Here is a 14,534-nt window from a genome sequence, read left to right as displayed (position 1 = left end):
TATGTTTTATTGTATTAGTTTTTTTTGTGTGTTATTTTTAATTGTTTGATTTAAATCATTTATGAGCTAAACAATAACCCATTACAATTAATAGTACATTGGCCGGCGAGCGGGGCTAGTCGGGAAAAGGATTCATGGAATACATTTGTGTATGTCAAACAGAGCAGATAATCTTCCCCAATGGGTAATAGCAATAATCAGTGAATATAATGCGTTATACAAATATATGCAGTTGTAATGAGCTTTCAGAATGAACCCACATATATAGCAACATTACCCATAAGTGCTCAGCTAGGCCTACTATCGTTAATCTCCTAATTTTCCTGGCATCCATCTGGCTCGCCAGTTTCTTTCCCAACCAAATATTATTGATACAATCCCCAGCAACCCTTAGGTCGACTCTGCGGGGCGAGCAGTTCGCTGTAGGTGTCTGATTGTGTATTACAATAAAGCATATCTTTCTCCCATTCATCTATGGTTGGGATCGGACCTGAAGCCCAGCGCATAGCAATCCTACGCTTAGCCAGGAGTAGGCCCATGTCTACCAGTCGTCTGCCCTTTTTACTATATCCCAAGAGTGCGAGTAAAGGCTCTGGAGCTAATGAAAAGCCTGTGACTTTGTGTAACGTATAGGAGACCTTTCCCCAGAAGGCCGTAATCCTAGGGCAGAGCCAGGCAACATGCAGAAACCCCGCCTCTTCCTCCTCACAGCAAAGATATGTAGCAGAGTCTCGCGGCCAATCGAGTCTCACCCTCTTTGGGGTGTATTGAGATATTTGAAGTGGATTAGACTGTGTTTACCATTAAGGGAAATGTGTTTAATCAGTTTGCAACAATATTGCCATACACTGTCGTCAATAACGCCACCAAGATCACTCTGCCAATCCTGTCTAGACTTGGTCTGTATCGGCCTTCTGGCATCTTGTAACAGGTTATAAACAACAGTGACCATCTGAACGGAAGAAGTGGAGCGCAGGATATAAGTAAGCGATGGGATCTCTATGGGTTCCTGCATGTCCTCCTTGAGGTGGTCGCAAAGTGCATGCCTGACCCTGCAGAACTGATACTGCACCAAAGGGGAGGGAATCCCGTCCTCAGGAACAACGTCCTCCCACCTGCAGGCAGTTCCCCCTGGAAGAGATCTCCCATCTGTTTGATGCCCACTGCTTTATCACGACCCAACAAGAACCAATAGGATCAATCAGTCAGTCAGTCAATAGGCTTTATTTTGATAAAATCTTATCTTAAAAAGCAATACATACAATATGGTAAAAACACAAAAAGAGCAATAACAATGCAATACAATCGATAAAATATACAATAAACGAATGGGGATCAATCAATTGGAATGAGAGGGGACCATAGGAAGGCAGCCGCCTGTCGGTTAAACAGGTTGTGCCAAGCATGAACTGTGGTATTTATAGAACCTAGCACGCCTGACCTCCTGCTCAGAGAACGGAATAGCATCTGAGGGAGACTGAGGGGGGTGGCGCCAACTTTCTTAATATGTATATGTGGCACGTTCTGCGGCCCATGTATCCAGTATCGGGCATGCGAATACTGTGCCAATCTGTAGTACAAATCAAGATCTGGAGCATTCAGACCACCCATTGAGTAAGGCAGTGTCAGTGTTTACCTGCCCATGTAAGCTTTATAAGAAAGGAGTGGAGGACCATAAGTGTCCGACTAGGAAGAAGCATCGGGTCATTCTGGAACAGAAACAAGAATCTAGGAAGGACAACCATTTTTTTTCAGTGCAATGCGCCCAACCAAAGAGAGAGGCAGGTGAATACATCGTGCCACCTCTTCCTCCAGCTTAGTAATTGCACTCCCACAGTTCTCGGAGAATACCACACTAGAGTCAGCGTGCACCTGAATGGCCAGATACCGCACGGAATCCGTGGTCCATTGTAGCGGGAAGTTCAGTTCCACCGGAGTGAAAGTAGGGGAAAGAGGGAAGATTATAGATTTAGGCCAGCTGACTTTTAGGCAAGATATGTCACCGAAGTTCGTGACCTCCTTAAGCACCGGTGTCAGATTTTTATCCGGATCTCGAACATATAAGAGCATGTCATCCGCATAGGTGGAGATAATAAGCCGTTACCCTGGAAAGCGCAATCTCCTATAGCCGTGGTATTCCCTTAAGGCACAGGCCAATGGCTCCGCGACTAAGGCATAAAGTAGGGGTGATTGCGGGCAACCGTGCCTGGTACCCCTGGATATAGCTATGGGGGAAGTGACCACATTACCAATTCTAACTCTGGCTACTGGAGTGTTATACAAGATTGCCACACGCCACAGAAAAATACCTCCCACCCCAAACCATCTAAGCACTGCTTTCATGAACTCCCACTCCACAGAATCGAACGCCTTTTCTGCATCCAAAAAGACCGCAGCAGCTTTGATATCAGGATTGATGTTCTGAATAACACCAAATATCGTTCTGAGGTTATACGTTAAGCACCGCCCGGGTATGAAGCCAGACTGCTCAGGGCCGACCAGCAGCGGGACTAGTGGGGCAAGGTGGCCATAAAAATGTTTAGCGAACAACTTAATGTCAACATTAAGGAGCGATAAGGGCCTCTAGGAGGAGCATTCATTAGCTGATTTCCCGGGCTTAAGTATAGTAATTATCAAGTCTACTCTCATGGTCGGTGGCATCTTTCCAGCTTCCACCATCTCTTCGTAAAGGGTACCTAAATGCACTATTAGTATGTCTGCAAATGCCTTATAGAAGGTTACAGTAAGACCATCCGAGTCCGGGGCACTGCCATCGTGCATTGACTGTAGCACTCGACGAATCTCGCTGGGATCTAGAGGTGCCATGAGGTATTCTATGTGGGAATTAGTGAGCCAGGGTGTCTGTATTAGCTCAAAGTAATCTTTAATGATCTCCTCGTTCGGTGCTAACCCAGTACTATATAACTTGGCATAATACCTGCTAAATCTCTCTGCAATGAGCCCTGTACCCTGTATCTGATGACCATCTTCTCCCAGAATCTCGACTATTGCTTTTGCGTCTCTGCATGGTGAGAGATGTGAGTCCAGCCACTCACCTGAAATGCAGGATCATCTGCAGGGGCAATGGTAGTTCCTCAACCCGCCCAGAACAACTCTCAGCGCTACTGATTGAACAGAAGCCATGGCAGATGTTTCAGGAGGGAAGGGGATTGGGATGAGAGAGGAGAGAAGAAAAGACACTGCCACAATCCACTACCTGGACCAGCCAAGATCCGTTCTCCGGAAAGGTAGGCATAGCATTCTTCTAAATGCTAAGGAAAGAATGATCATTAAACCACTGACCTATTCTAAAGTGTTTCCAGTGTTATATATTAAGTACTTCATCATGAGTTACCTCTATAGTGTTGTCGTGCATGTGCATTCAGTAATACAATACAGTAAGGCTGACCCTCTCATCAAGAATATAAAACAATCATGGAAAAGCAACTTGGTTATGAAAAAGAGCAACTGGTTAGAACATAGAAAGAGCATTCGTATTAGACTTGCATGTATACTCATAAAATGAACGTAGTATGCCCTGATTATATTCATACTCTCAACTTTCGTGATTGACATATGTTCCTTAAACCTAAGAACCCTCTGATTTATACACAAGCAGGCAAATTAAAATCAAATGTCTGATAAGTCAAATGTCTTAAAATCCAAACTTGTATCGTAATCCAAATGTCAACTAGAGTTGTTCTCGGCAAACAATGTCAACAAAAGATCAAGCCTTGATTAAATGCTGCAAACACACACAAAGGTTTCACAAGTCCTGCACATGGAAGGAATGCTACGTGGAATAAAAAGTATACACTTAGCTCGCTTGTGCTGTTTATTTGTTGTTCTTTTTCCGCTGGAGGCTTCACATTGGAAGGTTTCCGTGGAAACAAGAATCCCCAGCGAGGCGATGACAGAACAGGAAGTTGCACTGAAGTGACAGCGGGTGGAGCCAATGAGGATGAAGTCTGTGCAACAACGCGCCTACAAAGGCAGAAAGCCAAGCAAGGAATGTTATGGGTCGTGGCTATTTATAGCCAATCCTTGGGCATAGCTGGGCATGTTGTAGCAACGTGTTTGGCAACGTTGCTTCTTCACGTGACCACTTCCAGCATATACCTGCACCATATGTTTCCCTGGAAACAGGGAAACACGGTTGATACAAATGAATCGTAAGCTTGGTTCATTTAAATAAAGGAGAAATGAATATTACGGCCAATAACATATACATCGATACCAAAGGGGATAATGGACGGAGCGTTTGAGCAAATCAAACACTCACCCCCACTCAACTGATCTGGGTTTAATCCATCATCATTCTTTAGCTCACTCCACCACCCCAGTTCAGACATGGCCCTATGCAAATCAGTCTGACCCTGTGCCTCATGGAAACAGTCCTGCCCGAACTGCCAAGCCATGTCTTCCCTGGACCAGAAACAAGCATCCTGGGATCGGTTTCGAGTTTATAACCATCATCAGCCAGGCTATCTTGAATCCAGTGGCAAAGTGAGCAAGGGGCCCACATCTGGGCATACCCTGCCAACTTAGGGGGAACAAAGCGATACCAAAGGGGATAATGGACAGAGCGTTTGAGCAAATCAAACACTCACCCCCAGTCAACTGATCTGGGTTTAATCCATCATCATTCTTTAGCTCACTCCACCACCCCAGTTCGGACATGGCCCTATGCAAATCAGTCTGACCCTGTGCCTCATGGAAACAGTCCTGCCCGAACTGCCAAGCCATGTCTTCCCTGGACCAGAAACAAGCATCCTGGAACCGGTTTTGGGTTCATAACCCTCATCAGCCAGGTTATCTTGAATCCAGTGGCAAAGTGAGCAAGAGACCCACCTCTGGGCATACCCTGCCAACTTAGGGGGAACAAAGTGATACCAAAGGGAATAATGGATGGAGCATTTGAGCAAATCAAACACTCACCCCCAGTCAACTGATCTGGGTTTAATCCATCATCATTCTTTAGCTCACTCCACCACCCCAGTTCAGACATGGCCCTATGCAAATCAGTCTGACCCTGTGCCTCATGCAAACAGTCCTGCCCGAACTGCCAAGCCATGTCTTCCCTGGACCGGAAACAAGCATCCTGGACTGGTTTCGGGTTCATAACCCTCATCAGCCAGGCTATCTTGAATCCAGTGGCAAAGTGAGCAAGGGACCCACGTCTGGGCATACCCTGCCAACTTAGGGGGAACAAAGCGATACCAAAGGGGATAATGGACGGATGGATTTAGGCCCAGATCTCTGTACTGGGGTGAATGTATGACATTGTTCTGCATTCTGTCCATCAATAGTTCTTTTTGCATTTGTCACCCCGAGTGGGACGGGTATGCTCAGACGTGAGTCCCGTGCTCTCCATGCCACTGGAGTCAAGCTATCCTGGCTCAAAACGGTTGAAACCCCAAAACCGGTCCTAGGATGCTTGTTTCCAGTCCAGGGAGGACCTGGCCTGGCAGTTCGGGCTGGACTGTTCCCATTGGGCACAGGGTCAAGACTGATTTGCATATGGCTGGATCCAAACTGGAATGGCATGGTGAGCAAAGAAATGATGGATTTAGGCCCAGATCTCTGTACTGGGGTGAATGTATGACATTGTTCTGCATTCTGTCCATCAATAGTTCTTTTTGCAATAACATATACATGGCAGTATAATGTGGCATGCAACAAACCTTTGGCAAAACAAATATAAACAATAATAAAAGAAGAAGTAATAGCATCCTTGAGCATACTAAGGCACACAAGAAACTTTGGTAAGAACAAGGTAACACACCTTAAAGGTTTTCAGCGACTAAAACATGATTCATATAAAGACCATAGGGATGTTGACAAATGATACAGGCCTGGTGTGTATTCCTGACACTTGGCGGCCAACATCGTACCAGGACGCTCTCCCTCACCATACACTCTGGCAATGCAATATTTGCCCAAGTGTTTCACCTCGCTGTCCGCGACCGGCTGGTATTCCTCTAAGGTGGTCTTGATTTACTCGAGTGATTGTGGCTTGCCCCCTGCTGATGGATTCGCTTTAGATTTGCCAGATTTTTCTCCAATGCAGCAAACCTGGTTCTGAGCGAGCAAAGTACACCAGCGTGTTTTGATATAGCAGCCCCTCTGATAAATACCTTAGACGTTTCCCAGGCTGTAGAAAAATTAGGGGCCGAGCGAATATTATCCTCAAAAAACTATTCAGTGACGGATGCTAAGCCCACCTTAAATACAGGATGAAGTAAGGAGTATGGGGGGAACCTCCAAGTGAAGGGCGTACTACACCTAGGGGGTAATTAGATATCTTAGAGTATAGGTGAGTGGTCCGAATACGTGTGAAGGGAGTGGGATACTGGCTGTGACAATGGAGCTGAGCGATTTAGAAATTAACCAAAGGTCTATTCTGATATGATTATCATATGTAGCAAAAAAATTAGAGAAACCCGGGGCATCAGGGGAGCGCCATCCCCCTACTTCCAGTAGGCCCAGTTGATCTATAATGTTGGTGTTTGCCCTAGTGGCGGCTGAAGGCCTCTGAGAAGGGCCTCTATAATGGTCTTGGGAAGTGTAGAGAACGTATTTAAAATCGCCGTCCAATACTACAGGGAGATCAGGCCCACCAAGGATGCGAAAAACCATTGTTTGATAAAAAGCCGGATCATCATAGTCCGGGCCATAAACATTGACTAATTTAATATCCAGCCCTTCTTTGTAGCATCTGGAAATTAAATGTCTGCCATTTAGGTCCACATGAAACTCCAGCAGAGTAATGCCAGACTTTGAATTAACCCATGTGAGGACTCCCCTGGCATGTGAGGTGAAGCTTGACTTGTTAAAGCTGCCCTGCAAACACCTGTGTGTGAGCATATGACTATTAGGGGTTTAGTGTGTTTCTTGAATTAGTGCAACGTCTACTTGATGTCGTTTGAGATACGCTACCACTTTACGTAGTTTCCTGAAATCGTTCAAACCCCGCACATTCCTGGAGAAAAATCTGACTCTGTTTAGCAGATGAAGCGGTGCGTCATTCAAAGTAGTATTTTTCATCACAGTGATATACCCGACTTCCTTGTACCTCGTATCGCCTGCCAGTCCAGTGGATTCAGAGCTATTTTCTTTATATTTGTACTTAAACGACAAACAACCCCCCATCCACGCTATGCAAACCCCAACTAGGCATAGTCGAAAAGTAGCCCACCCCCCAACTGAGGAATAAACCCCAAAGCAAACCCCTCTCCCTAAACAGGTTCCTTAGTAAACAGTGAGTAACACACAGGGGCAGATGTTACCGGCTGCAGCATGTTCCCGTAACCAGCAGTTAACACATGAAATATCCAGCATACTTCCCTTTGGGGGGGGTGCACCAGAATTGGTTAAGCAATCACTGTGTTTGGGAACAGCCGCCCACATATGCCCAACAACACTAGCTTAGTTATGGCGACTAGGACCCCTTAAGGGTGTAGGTAGACCTGCGTCAAACATATACATTGAATATGATTGACAGGCATGGCATAACCAACAAAGAGAGCTCTCTGTATTATAGTTTTCAGTTTAGTGTTACACCCTCAGGCCCAGTGCCCTGGGCAGAGGACATTCGAGTAACATCCCCCAAAATGACACAACATGGTTAGCCTTTGGTTTAATGGGAGCCAAGGAAAGATAACTGAGAGTCACTATTCATCAAGTGCTGGTTCCTCCTCTCACGCGACAGCAGGAGAATTCGAGGGATCCCTGCTATGTCCTCCACTCCCTCGCTTCTTTATGAACTGTAGCGCCTACTTCAGGTCTGTGAATACAAACATCCTACCATCTGTCCGTACATGCAATTTGGCAGGATACATCAGGTTATATTCCAGATTTAGGTCTCGTAGCTTCCGCTTCACTGGGAGAAATAGGTGTCTTGACTCCTGCACCTGCTGCATGAAGTCAGAATATAGGGAAATGTCGATGCCCTCATGGCACAGTGTACGTAGTTCTCTGGCTTTACGTAAAGTAGCATCACAATCCCTATAGCTGAGCAACTTGGCAATTATTGGCCTAGGTGGGGCTCTTGGTACTGGCCTGGATGCAAGAGCGAGGTGGCCGCTCTCTACAATGAACATGCTAAAAAATGTAACCTTGCCCAATAGTGTGACCAGCAATTGTTCCACAAAAAGTTCCATGTTTGGAATATTGGCCAAGTCTGCACTACCCACCAGTCATATATTGCTACGCTGTGATCTCGCTTCCCAATCTTCGGCCTTGGCGTGAACAGCATGTAGTAACTTATCCATTTAGTTTTGCACTAGGGAGCTAGTGTTAAGGGTATCCTCTGCGTCCAAAACTTGTTTTTCCACGACGTTTAGCCTCCCTGTGTGCTTATCCAAGCGTTCTAACATCCTATCCATGCAAAATGATACGGCATCTATCTTCCCATCTATTTTGGTCAGACTGCATTGCATCACCACTAGTATTTGTTTTGGATCTGGGTCCTCTGGCATCTCAACGGCCTCAGAACCTGAGTTAAGCGCAGTTTTATCTGTGTTTTGCTGCCTTGCCGTCTTTCACGGCTCAAACTGCAGTTTAGATTGTGATTTCTCCGTTCTCCCTATAGTGCGGGTTGTTTGTACTGGTCTGTCCTCACTGGTATTCCAAGTGTGAGCAATCAGCTGCACAAAGCACGGTTTTACTAGCCCTCTCTAACAGACCACCATACCTGAGGCAGCGACAATCTTGCATCTAGTGAGGGGCTATCATGGGCTGTAGAGGATCAGCAGCAGCCCGCCGCCATAGCCCAGTAGTGCCTCAAAACCTCGCAAGTCGATCTGACATGAACTGGCCTCACAGGATTTAACACCCTGTTTCCGCTCACCTCTCAGAAGTCACATCAGCGGAATCCAGAGCTGGTCTGACAGATTCCCCCCTCCAGTCCTGTTTTATGGAGTTGTCACAGAGTCTCTGAGGTGCTCCCAATGGGAACAGGAGTCGCAGCGATCCAACGAAGGGGACAGAACAGCAGATCAAAAGCAGCCAGACCACTCCTTAATCCTCCTCAGCCTTATGGAGGTTCGTCGGAGGGGCTCCAATCAACAGGCTGGGAGGCACTGCTCCCCAGGCTCAGTCGCAATGCAGTGGGACAGGAGGGTGCTCTCATGCGGACTGTGAGACACCAGCAGCTCCGCCCACTGGCAGAAGCTGCAAAGACACTCTCACTCCTCAAAGGTGCCCCCTGCAAGTCCAACTCTTGCACCCTGCACCGGTGTGGCTTTATCTGCAACGGGAGAGGGAGCGTAGGCTGAGGCAAGTTCTCCTACCTCTGCCACGACCGTAACAGCACCCCGGCTGCGGCTCAATTAAAGGCGTTCCACAATCTCACAGCCAACAACAAGCAACGAGTCCAGTCACCTCAGTAATCTTGCCTCCCCACTTTAGCCAGAGCAAGCGATATTCCCAACAATCCGTAGACCCAGGGAGGAACTTTACTCGGTCGCCCTGACCTTTGCAGCGTGGTGTAGGCCCCGCTTCGGCAGACACTCAGGAGCAGATCTCGCTCTTCAACAGGGTCCCAGGCGGCATGTAAGCAGGAATGCCGCAACTAGAAGCACTTCCGCCCCCTTCAGGGAGGTAAGCGAGCTTTATTTGGTGTCTGGAACAGCAGGATTATGTCATATATAAAGCCGGATTATGGAGAGCTTCACCCAAACTCGGCTATCTTGGAGCCAGGCAAGCTCGCCCCCCCCCCCTGTATTATTGTATTACTTAAGCAGTATTTTACTAAGCAATTTGTTTTTTATTTTGAAAGTATATGGGTTTTGGAATTCATTCGATATTTTATATTGATTTGTCTTATTAAATTTTATATGGAAAATGAAATGATGTGTTTTATATGTCTGTTTATTGGGGCTTTACCCCAAATAAACGTTTTCTGACAGATATTGAATGGAAATAAAGCAGAGGGCTTCGGAAAGACGGCTTTGGAGGGCTCAAGGCCAAGGCAAGGGTAGGGAAAGGTCTGACAGCTTTCTCCATAAGTTTAACCAATGCGAAAGGACAGTAAGTGCATTCCTACCTTTTCATTGGTCACCTTAAAACTGGAACACCTCTGATTCACAAAAGTTCCATAGACCTAACCCTCTGTCAACAACACCCATCCAGTATGGTCTATGCTGGGGACCAAACAACCTGCCATACCGGCTGAGCTCATCACTCATGCATTTACCTCCTAATGTATTGGACTCCCCTCCTTCCTACGCGACTATTTGCTTCCATTCATCTCGTACCCATTAACATTTTCCAATAGCTAAACAAACAAAAAAGTACCTGTTGTTTAATTGATAAATATAAAATACACCCTGTTTTCAAAATTCTAATTGCATAAGACTTTCTGACCAGTTTGAAGACGTGAGCACTGGGACATTCTCCACCCAACTCCTCCTAAGAAGAAACCAGCTTCTGCATATGTTGAGTGAAGGTCCAGTCGAGCTCCAGTCGCAGTTCCTTGTCTAGTCGCTGCAATTTTACAGCCAACCATATCTTCTGAAGAAAACTGCATCTCACGGTTGGGTTGTAAGAAAAATACTTACTATGAAAGTTAGCAGTCTCTGAATCACAGAGTGGAACGATCTGGTGATTTCCCTACAACAGTAAAATAGACATGTTTCCTAAGAGAAGGCGGAATTTAAATAAATACCCAGTCACAGATGACTTTGATTACTGGTCACATGACTAACTTATCACCAAGAACACAAGCAGATCCCTTGACAAGCTCATTAGATTGCTTGTAGGGGAACTTCATGAATACCAATATTGTCAGCAGTTTCTCAACAGAGTTAGCATGAGCAGAAAACATGGTGGGTACGAGTTACTGAACATTTTTGCAAAGAGGTTTATGTAAACCAGCTGTTAACATGCCCAAAATTCTAGTAATCTCATAGACTGCTGGTCAAGGCAAACTCATTGTCTTTAACTGCACTATCTAATAATATGTTTGGATATCAAACTAAGGGCATTGTGTCTTACTTAGTCATCCCCCATTAAGGTCTCTATTAAAATAATCTGCATACTCATTTCAAAATCCTTTATTAAAAATCAGCGGGGGCGTGGCTAAGGCGCCGGAAAAGATGGCCGCCTAAGGGATCCGCTCCGCCGCATCGGGACACACTTTGATCTCGCCGGTGCGTTTCCCGTCCAGCTCCTCAATGGAATTTGCCAACATCATGCACCGGAATGAGTCAGAACTCCGGTGAGCTAATTTCTGAACTCAAGCGCATTGCGCTTCACCCTGGTTTTCCTGCCGAAGTCTTTACCTCAGGGCGGCTGCCATTTTAGGTGCGCGCCTCGGTGTACAACTCCCGTGCACTGACAGATATACTGCCTACACATCGGCCGCATCGACAGCCTCATGTATACAATTGGTTTAGTTACCTATGTGCACCATCCTCTTCAGGTGAAGATACTGTTAGTTATAACTAGCACGATGCCAGGCTATGAATCCCTATTTCAACATGCTGCATAGGATGTTTATCATTGTCTATAGTCAGCACATCTCCTCTCCCGCCTGATAATTTGCATTTTCAAAGGAACACCTGGTTTTCTTTGATTCACTTGGAACCTTTATGCTCTTCTTCAAGTAGAATAACCGCATTTCTGCTTTTTTGCCTCATTGTCTGTGACCTGCGCTTTTCCTCACTTGCTTGAACTTTTGCCTTTTCAAAGGAACACCTGGCTTTCTTGAATTACTTGGAACCTTTAGTGTTTTCTTCAACAGGACAACCGCATTTCTTCCTTGTTCTCATAAGGTCATCACGTTAATTATTATTCTAACACCTGCTATCTTACTATCTGATGGTGCCTCACACATGTTTGTGACTCTTTTCCTCTCATGAATCAAAGTGATAGGTAGTTTTCTTGGTGATTTTCTGATTTTACTGCCTCCAATAAAGTCGTGCATGGTTCATTTTACACACTGAATGACAGATATTTATGGGAAGGTTTCGCAAACCGAAATTCGTTTTTGTACCATCGAAACATACTCCTTTGGCTGCACCTCCACCTCTCTCCGCATTAGACTCCTCCTCAAATACAGGTCAAATGCATGGAGTAGCTTCTAACCGCATTTCCTCGACACAATCTACTTCAAGCAAATCCTCTCCACCTATCCTCCTCATCTAAACGCTTGAAACATGATCCCCCATCTCCTGACAAAACACCTTCTTCCATTTCTATGGAGTTGCTTTTAGAGGAGATACGCGCTTTGCGCCCATTTGTGGAGGAAACTAACAACAAAATGCAATTTCTTGAGGATAAATGGTCTACAATGGATAACAGAGTGGCTTCGATGAAGCAGCAAGTTTCAGAGATACAGGTTAATTCTCAACTAATTTCCTGTTTGGAAAAAACGGCTCTTAGCCTTCAACAAAACACTGAGGAATTAGAAAATAGAAATAGGAGGAATAATCTACGTATACATGGGTTACCGGAGTCTTTGGAGGGTGATGATCCTGTATCGTTCTTCTCCTCCTTTCTTCCGGAACTCCTAGATATGCCATCTACTACTTCTCTCAGCATCCAAAGAGCTCATAGACTCGGTCCTCGTTTATCTCATTCAACATCTCCAACTAAACCACGAGGCGTCATCATTCTCTTTTTGAAGTTTACGGATCTTCTCTCAGTCCTCTCTGCAGCTAGATCTAAGCGGCAAATGTCCTGGTTCGCGACATAAGGTGTTTTTGTCTCAAGATGTCTCCAATGCTATGGCGTCTAGAAGAAAAGAGTTCCTGAATCTTTGTGCTCCTCTTCGAACTCTTGGTGCTAGATATGGTTTATTCCACCCATGTATCTTCAAAGTGACATACCAAAACCAAACATGGACTTTTCAAGATCTTGCGGAACTTAAAAACTTTATCCATATCCATACTACCAACGGCATAGATACTACGAATTCTCCTTGTGGTTGACCATTTAACCTTTCTTTTTTCGTTACAGGGTTCCTGTTGATATCTCCATATTTTTTCTTTTTTTCTTTTATCTGTTATAAGGTAGTTTTTACCTTTTGATGTTTCTTATATAGAATTAGCAATGTTCTCTTTATTGTTTACTTCTTTTTGTAATTGCTCATTTAAAGCAACAAAAGTTCCACAGGTTTATCATATTTCTCGTTGCATGTTTGCTGGTTGTATTTTTTCTTACGTATTATCCTAATGTTAATCGTTTCTTTTGTCTATTCATACAGATCTGTTTATGTCCCTTCATTCCATATGGTTCGTTTCCTATTTCCTTTTCTTCCTGATGCGGTCCGGACTCCCAGTTTCAGGTGGTTCTTCTTGTCGTGTGTCACGACTGCCCCATTTTGCTTTCTTTGTTCCCCTCAGGTATGTTATTCTCAGTCATCCATTTTGGATATGTACTGTCTCTTCTTGTTTTTCTCCTCTCTTTCCCTTTCTCTCTTTTGCTTCTCTCTCCCTTTTTCCTAATGGATCTATTCTTCTTTCTTCTTCCTACTTCTGTTTCCTCCTTTTCTACGTATAAAGTTTTAATCTCTTTTTCCTCAGGCTTCTTCATCCCATTCTCTCTGCTCCTCCATCTTTATCATCCTCTTTTTCTTTTACTTATTGGCATTCTCTTTTATCTTTTTATCACTGTAGATTTAGTTTCCTATACATTTTTATCGTTTTTACATTCAGAGTCATCTCCTGGAATGTAAAAGGTTTTATTAATCCTATTAAAAGACAGAGAATCCCACCTTGCTTCGTATAACCCTGACATAGTTCTTTTACAGGAGACTCATCTTACAGAAGCTGAATCACTTAAACTAAAAAGAAGCTGGGTGGGTACGGTTTTATTCTCACCATACACTATTAAAAAAAAATGGTGTTATCATTCTATGTCATAAGAAATTAAAATGTAAAGTCATATTGCAAGAAAATGACACTGAAGGTAGATGGATATTTGCCAAGTTGTCAATTAATTCTGTGCCTTTAACTGTCTTCAATATTTATGGTCCTATACAACCTGATTTTTCTTTTTGGCCTTTGATTACGCAAAAATGTATTCAACTTAGAGATTATTTGTTTATTCTAGGTGGTGATTGCAACCAGATTGTAGACCCGTTTCTTGATCGCAAGTCTACAGTTCGTTTTATTCCTTATAAGACCCACAAGAAATTCCTTGACACTATCTCTCAAGCACATCTTATTGACTCTTGGAGACTTTCTCACCCTGATACTCTTGACTATTCCTTCCTCTCCTCCTCATGCATCTCTTTCTCATCTCGACTTTATCTTTCTCTCTCAATCTTTGTCTCAAAATCTACTGTCTTCTTCTATTGAACCCATAGTTATCTCAGACCATGCCCCAATTGTATCAGACCTTGATTTACTCCCTCCACATCCAAAGCCTTCCCGATGGCGTTTTAATAACTCTCTTCTTACTGATCTCCTCTTTTCGCTCCTTTGCCGATGAATTCTTTATGCTTAAATTCAACTCCAGTACCTCCCCCCACATTATTTGGGACTCTTTTAACGCAACTGCAAGAGGTTTCATTATAGATTTTGTCT

This window comes from Triturus cristatus, chromosome 2_1, assembly GCF_964204655.1.
Source record: "Triturus cristatus chromosome 2_1, aTriCri1.1, whole genome shotgun sequence".
Lineage (NCBI taxonomy): Eukaryota > Metazoa > Chordata > Amphibia > Caudata > Salamandridae > Triturus > Triturus cristatus.
The sequence above is the reverse complement of the archived record's forward strand: the minus strand, read 5'-3'. Positions refer to the sequence as shown.